Source organism: Canis aureus, chromosome 27, assembly GCF_053574225.1.
Source record: "Canis aureus isolate CA01 chromosome 27, VMU_Caureus_v.1.0, whole genome shotgun sequence".
Taxonomy (NCBI): domain Eukaryota; kingdom Metazoa; phylum Chordata; class Mammalia; order Carnivora; family Canidae; genus Canis; species Canis aureus.
In genome coordinates this window covers 18,245,740-18,266,553 of record NC_135637.1, presented here as the reverse complement: position 1 = coordinate 18,266,553, position 20,814 = coordinate 18,245,740, and the positions used below count along the sequence as shown (strand labels likewise).

The following is a 20,814-nucleotide window of genomic DNA, read 5'->3' as shown; positions in this document are numbered from 1 at the left end:
TTGGCCACCCCTGGCAGGAGCCGCACCTCGGACAGCAGCAGCGGCGGCTGCGGGAGGGTCCGTGTGGCGCCCGGCGGCGACGGCGGCGGGGTCCTGCCTGAAAGAGTGGGACCCGACCCCGAGACCGCGGGCGGAGGCTCTGCGTGGCCGGACCCGGCACTCAACGACCCGACCCGGGCATCCTCCGGGGGACCAGCGGCAGAAGAGCGACTCGGGAACAAGTGTGGGAGAGGAAGCGGCGGAGGCGGCGGCGACGCCGGGCCCGGGGGTGGTGACAGCAGGTCTGAGGTGAGAGCACTGGGGCGCGGGACGGTGACAGAGTGAGCCGAGGCAAGGGGACCCTGGGCGGAGTGAGGTCCGGGAGGACTCGAGCGGCGGGAGTTCGGGAGAGGGTTTGTCGGGACTGGGGAGAGGAGACCCCGAGAGCTGCTGAGGTAGCGGGTCTGAGCGGGAAACGCGAGAGGGCTCGGGACGCGCTCTGAGGAGGGGGGACCCCAGAGGGCTCGGGACAGCGCCCTGAGGGGAGGGGACCCCAGAGGGTTGGGGCAGGGGGTCTGAAGAGAGGGGACCCCGAGAGGGCTTGGGACAGCGCTCTGAGGAGAGGGGACCCCAGAGGGCTCGGGACGCGCTCTGAGGAAGGGGGACCCCAGAGGGTTGGGGCAGGGGGTCTGAAGAGAGGGGACCCCGAGAGGGCTTGGGACAGCGCTCTGAGGAGAGGGGACCCCAGAGGGCTCGGGACGCGCTCTGAGGAGGGGGGACCCCAGAGGGTTGGGGCAGGGGGTCTGAAGAGAGGGGACCCCGAGAGGGCTTGGGACAGCGCTCTGAGGAGAGGGGACCCCAGAGGGCTCGGGACGCGCTCTGAGGAGGGGGGACCCCAGAGGGTTGGGGCAGGGGGTCTGAAGAGAGGGGACCCCGAGAGGGCTTGGGACAGCGCTCTGAGGAGAGGGGACCCCAGAGGGCTCGGGACGCGCTCTGAGGAAGGGGGACCCCAGAGGGCTGGGGCAGAGGGTCTGAAGGGAGGGGACCCAGAGGGTTGGGCAGGGGGTCTGAAGGGAGGGAACCCCAGAGGGGCCGGGACAGCAGATCTGATAGGGGGACGCCAAGAGGAGCCAGAACGGAGGGTTTAGGAGTCGCAGAGAGCACTTGGGACAGGGGGTCTGGAGAGAGAGGACCCCGAGAGGGCTCGGGACAGCAGGTCTGACGGGGAGGACTCCCCTCCTCGAGAGGGGTCTGACAGCGAGTGTGAGGGGGACCCAGAGACCGGGTCAGAGCGCGCGAGCGGAAGTGGAAGAGGGGAGCATGCCTGGATTGGGGTCGCTGCGCCGGGCGATCCGAAGGCTGGCGGCGCGCAGTGAGGGGACGCGTGCTGCCCCCAGGGTCCGCAGCCAGCGGATCTCCCCGACCGTGCTGCGTGAGACGCGGGACAGCCCGAGCGCCGGTGACTCTGTGGGCGAGTCTGGAGCAGGGATTATGTAATGAAACCTCCCCTGAGTAGAACTCAAGGGCTGGAGGGTCTGGCAGAAGCGCCGAGGTCTCGGCAAGAGCGAGAGACGCACTGCCCGACCTCTCTCCTCACTGGCCCCCTGGCTTCCGAGGTGTTCCTCAGAGTTTGGCGCGGATGCCTTGAAAGTGAGGGGCTTCGTCGACCTTGATACCTTCTCCAGAACCTGAAAACTTGGACAGGGCTTCTCCAGGCCACCACAAGCCAGTTGAAAGGGAAGGACCCATGTTTGGGATTTATTGGGATGTTGGTGGTGATAGACTCAGGTATTTTTTATTCCAGCTCAAGGAACTAAGATAGGTTTTAGGATTTGGCAGCGCTTTGGTATCAGTATTTACAATGCAGATTCAAAGGAGCTATATACACTAAGTTTGACTGTTTAACTTTGATGTGTTGGAGATACTTGGGAGGTCAAACTAAATTTTGAAAGGAGGTATTGGAGTGCCTAAACTGACAGCTCTTTCCAATTAAATTTCCCATCCTAAACGCTACCAGGATTGAGCTTTAGGCGTAATTCCAGGACAAGTGAAGGAGAGAGATAAGCCTGTTTAAACCAGACATTGTGCCCTGGTAGGAGGCAAGTGTGCATCTATTAAAATGCTGAAACAAAATAGTGGAAAGCCAGAGGGGGTGGGAATTGGGGGGCAGCTTCCTACTTTGATGGATGTGAAAATTAAACTAATGACCAGGCTAGTTGTTCATAGTAGTTAGGATATGTTAATACTGCCCTGACTACCTCCCAGATGTTCTCTTGACTGCACAAGCTTTGTCACAGTTGTACCAAGCAGTTTTGCACTTGAATCTTTTTACCTTTTTCTCTATGTGTTGCTCCTCCTCACCCCTTCTCTTTGTGACTGGTTTCTTTTCTATAGAAGCAGACTTAGAAAATGATGGTTTGGGGAAAATAAAGAGGAATGTCATTATCATTTCACAGTTACTTAGATATCTTCTTTGTTTCCGGTTTAGAATGTGTCTTATTAGAAGCTTTTTACCCTTATGTAGTAATGGGCAGCTTTAACGAAGGGAAAGAAAGAAATGCTGCTTTATTTCCCCAAGACATAATGGAGAAAGCTTACATAGAACTGCCTATTTAAATCCAAGACAAACATTACTGAAGTCATTTTCATCAGGGTGATAATAAGTAGAGGACATGTGTCATTTGGGGATTTTATTTGATATTACCTGATACAGAGCAGTTCTTATATGACTGCAGAGAGTGTGTAGCTGGATATGGTTATGAAAATTCCACCAACTAGAAGTCCTCCCCTAAGAAATAACAGGGACATAAGAAGAGCAACAACAACAAATACAAATTTAAAATATGACACTATGATTTATTTAAGATGTATTATGATTTTTTACAGTAAATATATTTTTCCAGAACTCTAGGTCAAATTCAAGTAAAAAAAATAAAGTTGGTTCATTCAAGGGGTTATTTACACAGTGCATAGATTCATTATGTAGTGCTTATAACTTATGAAACGGTCTGTGGAAGGATTGGGAATCTCAGTACCAGTAATTCTGCAAAGTAATAGAAATGTTTGAGCAGATGAGCTTTTTGATCATACTTGTTAGATCATTTCTGACTGGTACAGTGGTAGTTTCTTAAGACAGAACTAAATTAATTCCTTTTAAGAAAAGAAAATGTTCTGGTACTCCCTAGAGTGATGACTAAAGCAGTCATTTCAACCACATTACATTATGGTATTGATCCAGAGATGATGAAGAGAGATTCTTCATAATAGAATTTTTAGTGATAGAAAAGGCCTATAGTGACTTTTTTTATTCCTTGGGGTGATGAGTGGGTAAATAGGAGGGTAGGAATTGTATGGGAATTTATTTTCATTTATTTCACAAAATAGAAGGACACCATGAGAAACTATAAATATGTGAAGTCATTGAACCTGTGCTCATTTAAACGCTTTCTTTTCAATTAAAAAAATATACTGAAAAGAAATTAAGAAGGAGCTTCCCACTTCTAAGGGAATGATTGTAGCAACCACAGAATGCAAGTCCTTTTGATTTGTTGGAGTTCTTAAACTATTCTTACTCTTGGTTTAGCGGGATGCAAGTACTACCCAGTAGATACAATAACCCATTTTACACTTTCTTTACCACTTGAGTCATACACAATCAAACCATTGTCATCACAGAATCTACCTTTTGATAGCTGCTTTGGTTCAATATTTAAGGAACCAGAATAAATGTTCTCATTGCTTGACAGTATGCATATTTGTTGTTTTCAGTAGTATAGAGATGAATGAAAACTATTGATACTTTCATTTTAGAGTTTCCTTTGAAAGCATCTTTCTTTAATAATCTTTTCTTCTAGCCTTTGTTTCCTCCCTGCCCCCCAAAAGAAAATACACTGACAGACAGACAGAAAGCTTCTACCCAAAAGTGTTTTATGACTCTGCTAGGGGAAGACTTCTTTTCAGTCTTCAATGAGATTCAATGAGCTCATCTTCAATGATTCTGTCAACCAGTGAGTTTTGAATAAATAGTTTTGAGTTGTGAGATATTATGCAGTTGTAGTTCAGAATAGGAGCTTTAGATTGTGATTATTTAGCTTTATCATTCATTTAATTGGTTGCTTTGTTATTTATGAGGATATATTAAAAGTTTCTTACTGTTTCTTAAACTCAGACTGAGTAAAAACGAAACATAAGTGGCATCTATCAGTCTAGCTGTCCTTATAGATAGGTATATTGAGTTTATGGACCAAAATGTGATCTAATTCATTTCTAAACTACAGACATCAAATTAAAAACAACAACTATTTAGAATTTTTAGGATAACTAGCAGGAATTAACTTGATCATTACAGCTATATGTTATATTAAATCTACCTAAATATTTTATAAATCAACCTAATGCGATTTTTTTTTTCTGTCTGACCTGAGATTTGTTAGAGACATTGAATCTAAATTATTTCTATTTTGTAATAGAATGACTTAGGGGTCAGTTTCTTGGTTTGTTTACACAGATCAGCCTCCTAACCATTGTCAGCTATCCCATACATACACATTTTTCATGTAGAATGAGTGAGAAAGAGAATTGGCCTTGGAATACTTTATATCTAGGAAGAATATTTTATGCCTAGGAAAACCACTCCCATTAAACAAAGAGGTGTGGCCCATGTGGCTTTAGGTACTAACATGAGAATTTACATGCTGGAGCCTAGTCTTTGGGGCCCTTCCACTTAGCCTCAGTGAAATGATGGATAGCAAATTCAACCCCACAATATACATTTTGTTATTCTTAATATTTTAGTCAATTATTGAAGTACCAATTAGAAGACTTCAGTTTTACTTCCATCCACTATTTCTGATGGACAATGGGATAACCCTTTATTTCCAGATTAAGCAAGGACTCTGGGCACCATGTTTATTTTTATGTTTCAGCTCTGTCTCATGACATACATAGGCTTATGTCCACGACAATCAAGGCTTATGACAATTCAAATAGATTTTATTTACCCGTTACAATAGATGGCACTAATTAAGGCAGAATGCTTTCTTACATAAACTAATAACCTAATAAGTGTTGGCAGTAGACACACAGAACAAAGTCGTAGTTTGTGTCCAATTTTCCATTCTGTTGTGGACATTAGCCTTTCTTTTTTTTTTTTTTTTAAGATTTTATTTATTCATGACAGAGAGAAAGGCAGACACAGGCAGAGAGAGAAGCAGGCTCCATGCCGGGAGCCTGACATGGGACTCGATCCCGGGACTCCAGGATCACACCCCGGGCCGAAGGTGGCGCTAAACCACTGGGCCACTGGGGCTGCCCTAGCCTTTATTTCTTGAAGAGAGTGTGTGTGTAAATATACAAATATTTCCAAAAAACACATACAGTTTTTAAATGATTTAGGTCAAGAATTAATGGCAGAGATAAAAAATTAACAATATTATGTTTCATTACCTTTATGTTTCTATTGTCTCTTGTGCAAAACTTCTCTTCTGTCATTGTATACCAGTTCCTTTTTTGCATGCATTTGTCTTTTACTAGCCTGTGAGCACTTCAAGGCAGAGCTGAGTAGTATTCATCTTTGCATCCCCCATGCCAAGTTTAATACCAGGCAGAAAGTATGAAGGATGCTCCATAAATGTGAATTGAATGAGTGAATTAATTAATGATGAGCAAATTATTAGATCATATTTACATTCACACTTTGTTTCTTATACACGAAAGAGACAGGGATTCTGTTGGAGCACATGAGTGAATGTTAGCATTATTCATCTGTTGTCTAAGAAACAGCATGATACGTTGGAAGGAGAAAGGACCTTTCACTCAGAGAGACCTAGGCATCTACTTTGGCTTTGTCATTATGCCAGCTGGCTTTCCCTGGGTAAATAACTTAAGTCTTAAGGCTCTCCATTAAAAACGACAAATACCCACCATTTGCTTCGACGTGGATGGAACTGGAGGGTATTATACTGAGTGAAATAAGTCAATCGGAGAAGGACAAACATTATATGGTCTCATTCATTTGGGGCATATGAAAAATAGTGACAGGGAATAAAGGGGAAAGGAGGAAAAAATGAGTGGGAAATATCAGAAAGGGAGACAGAACATGAGAGACTCCTAACTCTGGGAAACGAACTAGAGGTGGGGGAATGGGGGGGGGGACAACTGGGTGACGGGCACTGAGGTGGGCACTTGATGGGATGAGCACTGGGTGTTATTCTATATGTTGGCAAATTGAACACCAATAAAAAATAAATTTACAAAAAAAAAGTCTTAAGGCTCTCCATTCTCTCATCCATCAAATATGAATACATACTTCACAGGATTCTTATAAGGAATAAATGAAGTTTATATAAAGTGCTGAGCACAATGACAAGCACATGAAAGTGTTTAATAAATGGTAGCTGCTTATTATTTTAATCACTTGAAACAACTTTTTATTGTTGTTTTCTATTGTTTTTGCTCTATTCCCATTATCTAATCAGTTGATAAATCCCATGGCCCCTGACTCCAAAAAGAATAATTAATAGATTCACATATGAGGAAATAGAGACAGTAAGAGTAAGTGACTTCCCAAGATCAGACAGTGGTAAACTTGACCCCTGTGACATAGATTTGGTTTTCCAACTCACTACAGTTTCCACTTCATACCTCTCAGTGGTCTAAGAAGGAGCTAAAGGACTACTGTGATGATCTTGCAGTCTCTTTTATACGGTTGCTCTTACTCTACCTAAAGTACAGCTCTGATTTTGTCACTCACATGTTCAAAACTTTAATAATTCCCTATGGTCTACTGAATTTGTCCAGATTTATCAGATCTGTTTCTATTGCTCCTAATCTCTGTGTGTGTGTGTGTGTGTCCTGCACCCCAACCAGATGGGCCTACATACTGGTTGATTGCTTACTGATTTACCATCTCCAGGTCTTTGTTCCTGCCATTTCTTTTCCCTAGCATGCCTTCTGTTTCTTCTTTTTCAGACCTACTTTCATGCCGTCTTCCCTGAAGCCTTTTTTGATCATCCTCCTTGCTTCTCTTGCCTTGAATTCCTTAAGTACTTTGTATGTTTTCTTATTACATTAGTATTCCCTCTGATTTTACATTATAAGGTTTGTACTTGTCTTTCCTAGATGTCCGTCTTCTTGGTTTTAAAAGGATGGTGTCATACACATCTAACTAAGTATCTTGCACCTATTATCTGCTCAGTAAATATTTGTTGAATTGTATTAAATTTAAATACTTATTTTAGGTTCAAAAATAATATTTAAATATAACTGTTGCTCCCAGTGAAGATAACAGAGAGAATTCTTAAATGAAACATTCCCTCCTGACCCTGGCAGTTGGTAAATTCAATGCCAATGCTACCAAGGACTGGAAAGTTGTATGCTCATATTTGGCTTGATAATATTCCCGAAAGTGAATTTTGACTCTTGAGTGTTTGGGATTTGTTATTTTTGTTTCCTTACGTGTTGTTTTTATCTGTAAGGAATAGGTTCTAGCTTCAGGTCTTCGGAAGTTTCCAAACTTTCTCTGGGTATTAGCAACAAATAAAATAAGATTTCCTTTCATTTGCAACAGAAGATGGTCACTTGAGTCAAAGGTAGAGTCTGGGAGAGATCTAACAGTTTGCTCTTCCAGAGAAAATTCCTTACTTTGTGACATAAACAATTTGCAACTATTAACAGATAAAATTATTATTATCTCTAACTTCCATATTGTATTCTTCTCCACAGTGCTTACTACCTTCTAACATACCAAATATTTTATTTATTTATCTTATATATTTACACTAGAATGTAAGTATGAAAGCAGAGAGTTTTGTTCTATTCATTGCTGTATCCCAATTCATAAAACAGTGCCTACCATGTAGAAGGTATTCAATAAACACTGAATGACTAACTAGCTCAATTTGTCTTTGGGAATTCCTCCAATTTGTTGGCTAAAAAGACGGTTTTGTTATTTTAAACATGCAAAGTAAAATCCTAAGGAAGTAAGATATAGCTTAGAAGAGTAGTTTATCTGTATATCTTACTCTCTCTGGATTTTACATTTATCTTTGAGCTGCCTTGAATTTACTATATTTTTGTTTTATTGATTTCAAACAAATGCCATTCTTGCTACCACACCATACATCCAAGACGACTGTGTCTCAGTCTGGCTAAAATCGAAGAAAACTGTTCATTGTAACAAAACCCACTGGACACTTGCTAGCACAGCTCTTAGGCATTAAAGAATAGTAAAACCAAAATTATAATAAAATTCAGTATAGAGGCATTATCCCCTTAAAATCACTTCAGCTGTTTTTCTTAGGTGGTAATATTAACCCTGAAAATTGGTCAGTCAAGCTTCTGATATTATCAGTTATCAGTTTTCTGCATATATAAGTGATTGGGGTTGAAATGTGCTTTAAGCCTGAATTAAAAGAACTTAGTCACTGGTGACTCATGATGAGTTTTCCCTTTTCCCTGCTGGAACATATGCTATTGCCTCCAACTTGGCTTTTTTGAAACATTGAAAACATAAAGAATCCTGCTTTTGTGTACTATGTTCTGGAAAAGTTCTTTTAGGTTTAAGGTGAGGGCCTTAATTACGATGTTGTATAGTAATGAGCTCTACATTTGACTTTTCAAATTCCCATACAATTTTTTTTAGTCACTGACTTTATGGAAGTTTTCTCATCATATATGAAATAATCAAAAGTCTACTAGATAGTGTGTGAATGACCACAAGGACTTTGTCTGTTTTGTTCATTACTATATTCCTGGTGCCTAGAACAGTGCTTTGTACAGAGAGAGGATTTTCATTTTTGAGTGAAGTCACATACATTCTTAAAAACAGTGCATCTTAAAAAAGTAATGAAAGTCTGTTGAAATGAATTTTCTCCAGCCCTGTTGAATTAAATAATCGTCAATTCAAAATCAAGCTATTGGGGGAAGCTCTGGAATTAGCCCAATGTAGTTCTACCCTAATAGTTCTTAGCATTGATTGTGCCAACCTGAAATCTTCAGTGGTTCACTTAGAAAAGGAAGAGTTAAATCGGCAACACCCAAAGGCACTTGCACCTGTGGGAACCAATGGGCGTCCTAACAGGAAATACTTTTAGCTTGCAATACCCATAGTAGTGTGCAGCGCCCAGGACATGCTGTTTTATCTGCAGTTCCTTATTAGGATTGTACATTTCTTCAAGGTTTACATATATATGTATATATGTTTAAAAGAGAATGCACTTTAAATTTGAAAACTAAATTGTGGATGGTTATTTCCATTTTCTTCATTGTCAAGGAATTGGTGAGTTGTCTTCCTTTAAGTAAGTTCTTTCTTTACCTTCTAATGTTCTGTCCCCTGAAACTTGACGGTAGCATACAGGGAGGGGGGGAAATGGAGGGTACGTCAGTGTAAAATAATTAAAACTTAAACTGATATTATTGTCAATAGGAATAAGCAGTTCTAATATTTACATGATACCGTGTCAGTAGCTATTGGTAGAATTTCATAGATCTTTACATAAGATGTGTTTAGCTCGACCAAGTTTTTCTCTTTTGTAAGGACCGGGGGCGGGGGGGGGGGGGGCGGAATTCAGTGAAAGTTTTTAGAAAGTTCTTTCCAAAATGTCAAAATGTAAAGCTGTATACGTTAATGTAGAGCTGTTAACGTTAACTCTCTGACCAGGAAGTACTCTCTTGAAGCCTCATTTATAAAACTGTGTCTATAATAACTTCCTTTCTCGGAATGAAGGTGCTGATAGCGTGGTGTTGTTCTTACAACTTAAGCTGAGCTTAGTTTTATCTTTCCTAATGAACAAGAGGCGGCTTTTTAAAGAAAGTCATCTCTGGGGCAATCTTACTTATTGCTGGAGCTAAATAAAGAATTTTTAAGGTTTTTAGTATGTTGGATTGGAGATGTAGGACATGCATTTGAGAAGATCTGTGAGTAAGCTTACTTTTTGTTTTACATTTAGCATTTTATTATAAATATGGTTTGTGTCTAAGCATTGCTAATAAACTTTGTTGAATTTCATGTGAATATTTATGGCTTTAGCTCAAAGTCCAGCTGAGAGTAATCAACCTCAAAAATCACTGGATTCCTATGTTCTATTTATTTTAGTTTGTAGTTTCATATTATACAAATAAATATGAGTGAGAACTTTTTTCAGAAATTGATTTTTTCCCTTTTTCTGCATAAGTAAGGTAAATACTCAGCTGCAAATAAAATATTAAAATCTTGTCAGAAGAGTCTCTTAAACAAAAATTTTAGATATACTGAAGGCTATTTTTATTAAATGAATAGTTTGTGTTTATGATTGATATTCCTGTAAAACAGTATTTCAAAATGAATCTGCTCAAAATGGCACACTATTCATCCTAGAGATCTTAAATAATATCAAGGCCACGTCCTATTTTTCTTCTTTTCCAGAAGGGAAATAGAATAGAACACAGAGCAGTTTCTTGAACATAATGCCAAATTTAGAGACAGAAAAGTCAGAAGATAGGATCATGTTTATCTTGTTCTGTAACTTTTTTGTTTTAATACATAAGATTAGTTACTTATTAAAATATAAAAATAAGATATCTTAGCCATGAGGTAATAATTTATGGCACTACTCTAGTCCATAAAATGAAATTAGATGAAGTAGAAAAGTAAATAATTTAACAGTTTGTATGTTGAAAAAGTAATGCAAAATATTTCATTAGCAAAGAAAGCTGCCTTAATAGTTTCTTTACTAATTTCTCTAGGCTCTTTAAAACAAGGTTGAAATGAAATGTATATAATCCTGACTTCCAAACTCCTGATACTTTACGTGTTAGATGTGTAAATCAAAGCCTTACAACCGTAGGTAGGATGAATTTTCATTTCAGAACATCGCAGTAGGGATACCTGGGTGGCTCAGTGGTTGAGCGTATGCCTTCGGCTTAGGCCATGATCCCAGGATCCGGTATCCAGTCCTGTGTCAGGCTCCCTGCGTGGAGCCTGCTTCTCCCTCTGCTTATGTCTCTGCTTCTCTCTCTGTGTGTATCTCTCATGAATAAATAGAATTAAAAAAAAAAAAGAACATTGCAGTAGATATTACTGATTTGGGAACTATTCCTCTGATATGTAAGAAAATTAAAACTTTCAAATAATCTTTGAAATGTGATATTTTACAATGTGTTTTTTAAGATTTATGAATATAAAACACTTAACATAAGTTGTACTTTAACTTCAATTTTCATGGTTCAGGAGGCCTTTTTTGATTGTTCTATCAGCACCACAAGTAACCCAATCATAGCTGGGGTGAGGGTGGGGCAGAGGAAGTAGATGGAGCTTCACAGCAGTGACAAGATTATTGCAGATTATATGGCTGCCTGCCAAAAGGCCACTAGTTGGAAAAGTGGAAGTTACTAACTGCATCCTATTAATTTGTACATATTTATTTGTAACCATTTTTAACTGTTTGCTGGTTTCACACTGATGATGAGTATTAAACTTCTGACTCACTTAATATGTGCTTAATGTTCTGTTCTTTAGTTGGTCATATTCCTTGCGTACTCTGCAAAGATCACACTATTTTGTGGAAGACTGTGTGTTAGCAGAAAAAAAGGGGGGGAGGGGTGCACAGAACTTTAAACCTTAACTGTTTTGCTTTCTAGTTAAAAGTGTTACAGAGTTAGGGATGCTTGAGTAGCTCAGTGATTGAGCATCTGCCTGCGGCTCAGGGTGTGATCCCGGGTTCCTAGGATCAAGTCCCACATTAGGCTCCCCTATAGGGAGCCTACTTCTCCCTCTGCCTGTGTCTATACCTCTCTCTCTGTGTCTCTCATGAATAAATAAAAATCATTAAAAAAAAGTGTTAGAATTAAAATGTAAGGCATCCCATCAGATTTGGCAATTTCTGTAAAAATACAAATAAAAATAATGTCTTGTGAAGGAAATTGTAGTTCTCAATTATATTGGTTCAGTTTGAAATTGAGATTCCTACTGTTTTCAACATACAAGAAAGCTTTGTAGAGGAAATATGACATCTCTGCCCTGATGCATAAAGAGGGAATTACAGTGGAGAGTTATTTTTAGAGGTGTCTTCTTATGAATATATTTTATGTGATGAGAAGTATCTCAAAGTTTAGTTTCTGTTTCAGGGTCGCTGGCAGAAGTTAAAAAGGCTGTTCAGGTCACTGGATATTCTATTAAGAAAATACTTTTAAAAGCATTCTGATGTCACCAGCAAGCAGCCTAGTTAGTCTTGAGCTGGCTGATCTCAGTGATAGCATTTTTCAAAAATGTAACCAAACTGAGAAGATATTGAGATGCTATCAGTACCATCAAGTAGTAATATAAGTGTCCTACTAAAAGAGGGGACAATTAATTTCCATTTCATAGCAGTGTCCTACTCCTTCAAGAAAAGAGTGCACTGTTTTTAGTATAAAGAAAGATTATAAGTGATTCGAGAAATCTGTTCATTGGTCTCTGACAGCTCTTAGATGTCCCTCCCTAATTCTTGTACAGTGAATAACATGTCCAGGTTTTATTACTTTTGGTCCCATATGTTTTGAGGCTGGCAGTTAATTTTTTTTAATTTTTTTAATTTATGATAGTCACAGAGAGAGAGAGAGAGAGGGGCAGAGAGAGAAGCAGGCTCCATGCACCGGGAGCCCGTCGTGGGACTCGATCCCGGGTCTCCAGGATCGCGCCCTGGGCCAAAGGCAGGCGCCAAACCGCTGCGCCACCCAGGGATCCCCGAGGCTGGCAGTTAATTAACAGAGCATATCAGCTGAACATGTCTGCCTCTTACACCTCACCAGCTTTGTGACCTTATACAAATCCTTTAACTCTTGAAGCCTTGGTTTCTTCAACTCTAAAATGGACACAATCATAGCACCTACCTTATGGATTATTGTGAGGATCAAGTGAGATTACATATTAAAGGAACAAGTTTGGCTGCACATTATAAAGGGAGATCTCAGTGAGTGATAGTAGCTATGGTTATTTTTGCTGTTTTTTTGGACATTTCAGTTCTTATTCACAGTCTACCCGAAGATGATTCATGGGAAGAGATATAAAACAATACATGCAATCATGTATAGATAATAGAATCAGCCTTACTGGGATCCCTGGGTGGCGCAGCGGTTTGGCTCCTGCCTTTGGCCCAGGGTGCGATCCTGGAGACCGGGGATCGAATCCCATGTCGGGCTCCCAGTGCATGGAGCCTGCTTCTCCCACTGCCTATGTCTCTGCCAATCTCTCTCTCTCTGTGTGACTATCATAAATAAATAAAAATTAAAAAAAAAAAAGAATCAGTCTTATTATGGTAGAAGTATGTAAAAATACCATGGGAGGGGGCACCTGGGTGGCTCAGTCAGTTCAGTGTCTGCCTTTGGCTCTGGTCATGATCTCAGGGTTCTGGGATGGAGCCTCTGCATTGGGTTCCCTGCTCAGTGGGAAGATGGCTTCTCCTTCTGCCCCTCCACCCCAAATAAATAAATAAATCTTTAAAAAAAAATAAAAAGCACCATGGGAGCACTTGAATGAAATCTATAGGTCTTATTTATTTATTTCACTCTTACCACATTATATACTTCCTATCCTCAGGGGAGAGGGGAAACAAGGGAAGAGTCAACTGTAGATTTAATTCATTAGTATAAAAAGTTAATGTGCCAAATTCAGCTTTAGCAACATTTTGTTGCTGTTTTTCACTTCAGAGAAATTTCCTCCCAATAGGATATAGCACAGCTTAGGAAAGCAACATGGCTAAGTGTTGATTTTGTCATTAATTTTCTCAACAGTTTGTTTTCTTCTAACTGGATCACCATCAGATAAAGTTAGGACCATGTCTAAAGATTCTAGGTCAGCTCAAAAAAAAAAAAAAAAGGTTGGGTTTTTTTAGGAATGTTGTTCTAGTTTGGTTTGGTTTTACTTGGGTAAAACCACACAATAAAGAATATGCATTTGAGTATAAAGAAGAGTGTTTTCTGGTTTTGTCTTAACATCAGGGGTTGATACCAATAGTGGGTCAGTTAACTTTATGTATTGAAAAACAACGAATTTTTACATTAGCAGATTTTCATGGGGGCTGTGTTAACAAAGCAGATGTGAGATTGGGGTGGGCACCTGCAGTAAAGAAAGCAATGAAACTACTTATAGGGTATTTGAAAAACATTTAAGGTTTGTGAGTATATTTTTAGTGTTGGAAATTTCCAGATTTTTTTTTAAAGATTTATTTATTTATTCATGAGAGAGAGAGAGAGAGAGAGGCAGAGGCACAGGCAGAGGGAGAAGCAGGCTCCATGCAGGGAGCCCGATGTGGGACTCCATGACCACGCCCTGGGCCGAAGGCAGGTGCTAAACCACTAAGCCACCCAGGGATCCCCATCCAGATTTTAATCTATAGCGCAACCCCTTTACCTGGTTGGCAGCCTTTGCATTAGTCTGTATCTCATTCTTGTTTCTGATACCCCCTAATTTTATAGTCTGAAGGCCCAGCATGTTGCTGCTAGAAAACACAGTTTCTCTGTGCAACTGTCTTACTTAGACCGTTAGGCCCTCATCTCTGGATTACCACAGTTGCCTTCCTCAATTTCTGTCTGTTTTTTTCCAATTCATCCTGATTAACCTTCTTTAAATGCTACTCCTCCCCTTTTCAGAAAGCTTCACTGGTTCTATGTTTCTGCTACATTAAATCTAACCTCTTCTGCTTGACTTTCAGCGTCCTTTCTAATCTGTCCCACACTACTCATCCAGCTTTATTTCCTATGTTCTTTGGCCTCTTCTTTCTGCTCTATTGAAGTCAGTCTGTTTCTGCAACACACCATACAAGTTTAAATCTGCACCTCTGGTTCTCTCCTTCATTCAAAAAGCCCTCCTTCCTGGGGGGACACCTCGGTGGTTCAGTCAGTAAAATATACAACTCTTGATTTTGGCTTAGGTTATGATCTCAGGGTTGTGAGATCGTGCCCTGCATTGGACTCTATGCTCGGTGTGGAACCTGCTTAAGATTCTTGGTCACCCTCTGCCACTCCCTGACTCAAAAAAAAAAAAAAAAAAAAAAAAGGCCCTCCTCTGCTCTCTCTGCCTATTCAAATTTTACCTTTTCTTCAAGATCCTGTGTAAAGTTCACTTCCTGTTTGAAGTAAAATCAATTTTGCTGCAAAATCCCAGATTTTTAAATTAGCAAACCATCGAACACAAATGTGCATAGTATCTTAAATCATCCAGTTTTATCTTCACTAATGATGTGAACACTTTGAGTACAAGGACCATGTCTTACACTTAAATCTTTCAGAGTTCCTAGCAGAATGCTGAGGTACCTGACCTTCATTTGAAGAAAAAGAAAAGAAAGTAAATCTATTTCATCCTGCCTATCTAAAGTCGAGTCAACAATCCTAGTATTGAAGAGACCTGAATGTTTCTCCAATTTGAGTCAGGTCTGTCACTTCATTGACAAAAAAATGTGAGGCAAATGAAGACAATTTTGTAACTGATTATAGATTGACATGTTTGCTTTTCTTTATAAGAAATTATGTGTATATATAGATATTCATATATATGTGTGATTTTGTTTCCTTTATTAAGGAATGAGATAGCCAGCTACTCTCAGAGAAGTTTAGTTTTGGTATTAACAACTTTCCATGCTGTCACTATAGATTAAATATGATCAATAAATTTTATGTAATCAAGGAGTATTCCTACCCAATTCTTTAAGTGACATAAGTGTAAATGTCTAATTTTAGGCTGTGTGAAGGGATGTTGAAGTTAATTACATATGATCCCTTCCCTCATAAAACTGTTAATTCTATTAGGGAAAAATATATATATACTCAAAAGCTTAAACATAAGAATACTTGTTAGTTCAAGTGGATGCCTATTGCTTTAATTTTTAGTCAGTCTCTTGTCTTTTGAAATGATACATGCTGGGCATCCCCAGTGGCGCAGCGGTTTAGCGCCGCCTGCAGCCCGGGGTCTGATCCTGGAGACCTAAGATCAAGTTCCGCGTCGGGCTCCCTGCATGGAGCCCGCTTCTCCCTCTGCCTGTGTCTCTGCCTCTCAGTCTCTCTCTCACTCTCTCTGAATAAATAAATTTTTTAAAAAAGCTTAAAAAAAAAAAAAGAAATGATACATGCCTTCTTGTATTGATGCCAGAGACCATATAGGACGAAGAAATGAAAGAAAATTTTAAGAAATTCCCCCATCATTATTTTTCCAGTTTATTGAGGTATAATTGACATGTTAGTTCAAGGTGTACAACATAACTTATGTATGTATAGTGAAATGATCACAATAAATTTAGTTGACACCAATCACCTCACATAGTTACAAATTTTTTCCATCACGAGAATTTTTAAAATTTACTCTCTTAGCATCTTTCAAATATACAATACAATGTTAATTATTATCACCATGCTGTACATTACATCCCTAGAACTTATTTATCCTATAACTGTAAGTTTTTACCTTTTGATCACCTTCACTTAATTTCCCCCTATCTTCCACTCACTGCCTCTGACAACTACCAATCTGTCTCCAGTATCTATGAGTTCAGTTTTTTTAGATTCCACATACATACAGTATTTTGTTTCTCCTTCTGACTTATTTCACTTATCATACTGCACTAAAAGTTCATCCATGTTACACAAATAGCAGGATTTCCTTTTTTTTTTTTTTTGGCTAATAATCCATTGTATACAGATACTACCTTTTCTTTATCCATTCATTCATTGATGAACACATATTATTTCCATGTCTTGGCTATTATAAATAATGCTGCAGTGAACATGGGAATACAGATATCTTTTCAAGATAGTGATTTCATTTCCTTTGAGTATATATCCAGGGGTGGAATTGCTGAGTCATATGGTGGCTCTGTCTTTAATCTTTTGAGGAGCCTCCATGTTTCCATAATGGCTGCACCAATTTACATTCCCACTTGTTTTTAATGTATGCTTTCCTTTGTATTGATGCTAAAGAGCATAAGGGACACCCAAATGAAAACTTTTAAAATACAAAATGTTTTACATATGTAAAAGTATGGATATTTGGAAATGTCTAGTTAATGCTTTATTTTTTAAAATACTTTATTTAAATATTTTACTTATTTATTCATGAGAGAGGCAGAGATATAGGCAGAGGGAGAAGCAGGGTCCTTGCAGGGAGTCCGATGCAGGACTCATCCCAGACTAGGATCACACCCTGTGCCAAAGGCAGACACTCAACCACTGAGCCACCCAGGTGTCCCAAGTTGATGCTTTAGAATTTGTTTTGATGCTTGGTTTTAGATACTACCTTTCATTTCAAAGATTAAGGTTCAATAACTCTGTGAAGTATTGTACTGTTAGTGCCCACAGAATAAGTGCTATAAGTCCAAGATGCCATTCAAATATAACAATAAAAGCTGGTTATCTAACTTACCAATGATAAAAAGCTAAAATTATGGGCTATTCAATACAGTTTATTATTTTAAAAAACTATTTTACAAAATAACAAGGTTTTTCATTTATAAAGGGCTTTAGAATTTATATAATGATTTCACATTATTTCATGAGTCTCACAACTTTGTGAGGTATTATTCTCACTTTATAGATGAGGATTGAGGCTGAAAAAAGTGATGTACTTAAGATCACACAGCTAGTCAGCTAGTAAGTAAGTGGCAGAGTTAACTTAAACCCAGATTTGCTGATTTAAAGGTTAGACTTCTTTTCCTTTAAACCACAAATCCAAATTGAGTTATTTGGGAGATAAAACTCAGTTTTTTCCTTTTTCTAGTTAAGATAAAGTTCACATAACATAAAATTTGTCATTTTAAAGTTTATAATTCAAGTTTTTAGCATATCCACAATGTTATGCAACCATCACCACTGTCTAATTCCAGAACATTTCCATCACTCCAAAAAGAACCCCTGTACCTGTTAGCATCCCATCTCAATTACCCCCATCCCTTGGCAACCACTGATTTTCTATCTCAATGGATTTTCCTACTCTGGATACCTAATATAAATGGAATCATAAAATATGTGAATTGTCTGACTTCTCCACTTAGCATGATGTTTTCAAGGGTCATCTGTGCTATGGCATGTGTCAGTGCCTCATTCCTTTTTATGGATGAATAATACTCCATTAGATGGATAGGTCACAGTGTATTCATTCATCAGTTGATGGACATTTGAGTTATTTCCATTTTTTAGCTATTATGAATAATGCTACTCTGAACATTCATATGCAAGTTTTTGTGTTAATATGTTTCAGTTCTTTTGGATATATACCTGGGAGTAGAATTTCTCATAATTATTCTTGTAAAATAATTCAAATGGAAGTGCTTTGAAGTTATTTCTTTTGAGTTCTTTATTCACAATTGTCACACACATATGCACAGAATGGTTTATTTCGCTAATTTGTTTCCCACATCTGTTCTTCAGAAGTAAGGCAGAGGCAAACTCTAGCTTAGATTTTGGACAAGAAGTCTCTAATTCTAAGTGAGTGTAGCCTGAGTTCAACACTGCCTGCTACATTCAAGATACTGTGGAGTTCAAATAATTCAATAGTATTTCTTTTGCTAGTCATATTCAATTAATGGAATTAAGAAATGTCCGTGTTCTTTCAAAGTAAGGCAGAATGGCATCAATGCCACAAGAAGTACTTTCTATATATGAGAAACAAAGAGATTACTTCCGCACTAGGGTGATGGAGTAACTTGGAGATAGAATTTGAGCTGAGTCTTTAACATTGGGTAGTTTTTCAGCAGGTGCAGTAGAGCATAATCTGTGTATTTCTTAGCCTAGTTCAGACATTGTGAATAAAATATAGGATACTTAGGGACGGTGGCAAATCAAAGGCCCTTGAATCCTGTACAAAGAGATTTGAACTTTGAACATTCAGTAGTGGAGAGCCATTTAAGGTGCTTGAATAGAAGATACTGATGCAATCAGAGCCTCTGAAAGATGACTCCTTCAATAGTTGGTAAAGCAACCAAAAGATAGAAAGGGATTTGGGATGAGGACTTGGACTGGTAATGAGGTTCTGGAATTAGGACAGCCTCAATGCAAAGAAGAAAAGCAGCTTGTGAGAGATTTAGTGAGGACATTGGCAGCTTGAGTGAGATAGCTGAAAGCATAAGAGTGAATCAGATCAATAAGAGAAAGTGCAGTGAGAAGAGAAGGGGCCCAGTATAGACCTTTGTGTTAAGATGTGAGCAAAAGAGGACAAGCCAAGAAGGTGGGTTGGAAAGAAACTTCTAAGAGGAAAGTGCCACACAAGCCAAGAAATAAGATATTTTTCATAAAGGTTATGAAAGGGTACGACCTGAGAAGGATCCTGTTGGAGACTAGGAAGTTAGAGCTAGTGAGTCCTAGGGAAATAAATAATAAATAGAATCTTCAAAAAAGAGAAATAGAAAATATCTTGAATTACCTCAAGCTTATGTAGAAAGATCAAATTCTGTCTTTCCATCTTATATTAATATTCACTTTTTTATCTGTGTACTGAACATCTTTGCCAATTCTTTTAAATGTGCTTTCCTCTCCAAAACATAGGAGACCCAATATATAGACTACCAGTTATGCTTGTTGAGTCCATTTTTCTACTAATTTTTCAAGATGTGTATTTTAGTGTTAATATTGGCAACTCAAGTACAGTATTTAAAAGTTCATAGTCCTCAGTTTGAATTTTTTTTACATATTTTTTTCTAAAAAATGCCCCAAACTAATATTATTGTGCTTTCTGTAGAATAGAAACTTGTTAGTGATCCATTATAGTGTAGCAAGCACTGTGGAAACATTGTAATCTGTACAATATTTTTTTGGTTAACAGTAATATTGATGAAAAAAACAGTAATAATCATGAATAGTCATTCCTATTGTAAGATGTTGCAGAATTAGTTCCTTATGAGTCCTGAAGTTTGGAGTTCCCAGCAAGAACACTTGTTGGTAAATGAGTAGAAATGGAAGCAGGTATCTATCTCCCTTGTTCCCATTAATATTTTCTCCTATTCTCTACAAAATGGTGGGAAGTCCTTGACCCAAGATAGCTCTTAGGTAATTTTTAACAACTATATAAATAACATATGCTTTTCATTTTAACAAATAGAAAATATAGATGAGTAATTAGAAAGTAAAAGTTATCTTCTATACTCAAATATATTTTGACATATAACTTCCCAGACTTATTTTAAAATATACTTTTTTTAATGTAGTGATTAAGGGGACACCTGGCTGGCTCAGTTAGAAGAACATGTGACTTTGAACGTGTGAGTTCGAGCCCCACATTGGGTATAGAGATTACTCCAAAATAAAATCATTTAAAAAATAATGATTAAGAAGGTTATATTGCATTATTTTATGGTTTTATAAGCTGTTTTTTAACTTCAACAGCAGTATATCATTATACCACATAAATAATCATATTTCTATGCCCAAATGTATTGTTTCCATATAATTTCCTTTTTTTTTAAGATTTTATTTATTTATTCATGAGAGACAGAGAGAGAAAGAGAGAGAGAGAGACATAGAGGAAGAAGCAGACTCCCTGCCAGGATCCTGATGTGGGACTCCATTCCAGGATCCTGGGATCACAACTTGAGCTGAAGGCAGAGGCTTAACCACTGAGCCACCCAGGCATCCTGCTTCCATATTTTTATTTATTTATTTTAAATTTTTTATTTATTTATGATAGTCACACAGAAAGAGAGAGAGAGAGGCAGAGACATAGGCAGAGGGAGAAGCAGGCTCCATGCACTGGGAGCCCGACATGGGATTCGATCCCGGGTCTCCAGGATTGCATCCTGGGCCAAAGGCAGGCGCTAAACCGCTGCGCCACCCAGGGATTCCCCATATTTTTTTTTAAACCAGTATTACTTTATGGATATTCAAGGTGAATTTTTTTGGTTA

The 20,814-nt window shown here is 38.8% G+C and overlaps 1 protein-coding gene across 3 annotated transcripts in view; it reads left to right on the top strand.

Annotated features, from left to right (window-relative positions):
* The window catches only part of TAOK3 (TAO kinase 3), a 179,221-nt gene continuing 158,407 nt past the window's right edge, over window positions 1-20,814 (top strand). Inside the window, exon 1 of one of the 3 annotated variants that reach the window (XM_077875837.1) lies at window positions 1-288. The gene's annotated coding sequence lies outside the window, so the exon portion shown is untranslated. Of the gene's footprint in view, window positions 289-9,099; window positions 9,257-9,720; window positions 9,895-20,814 lie in introns of those variants that run through there. The other 2 variants (XM_077875838.1, XM_077875839.1) reach the window with 2 other exon arrangements.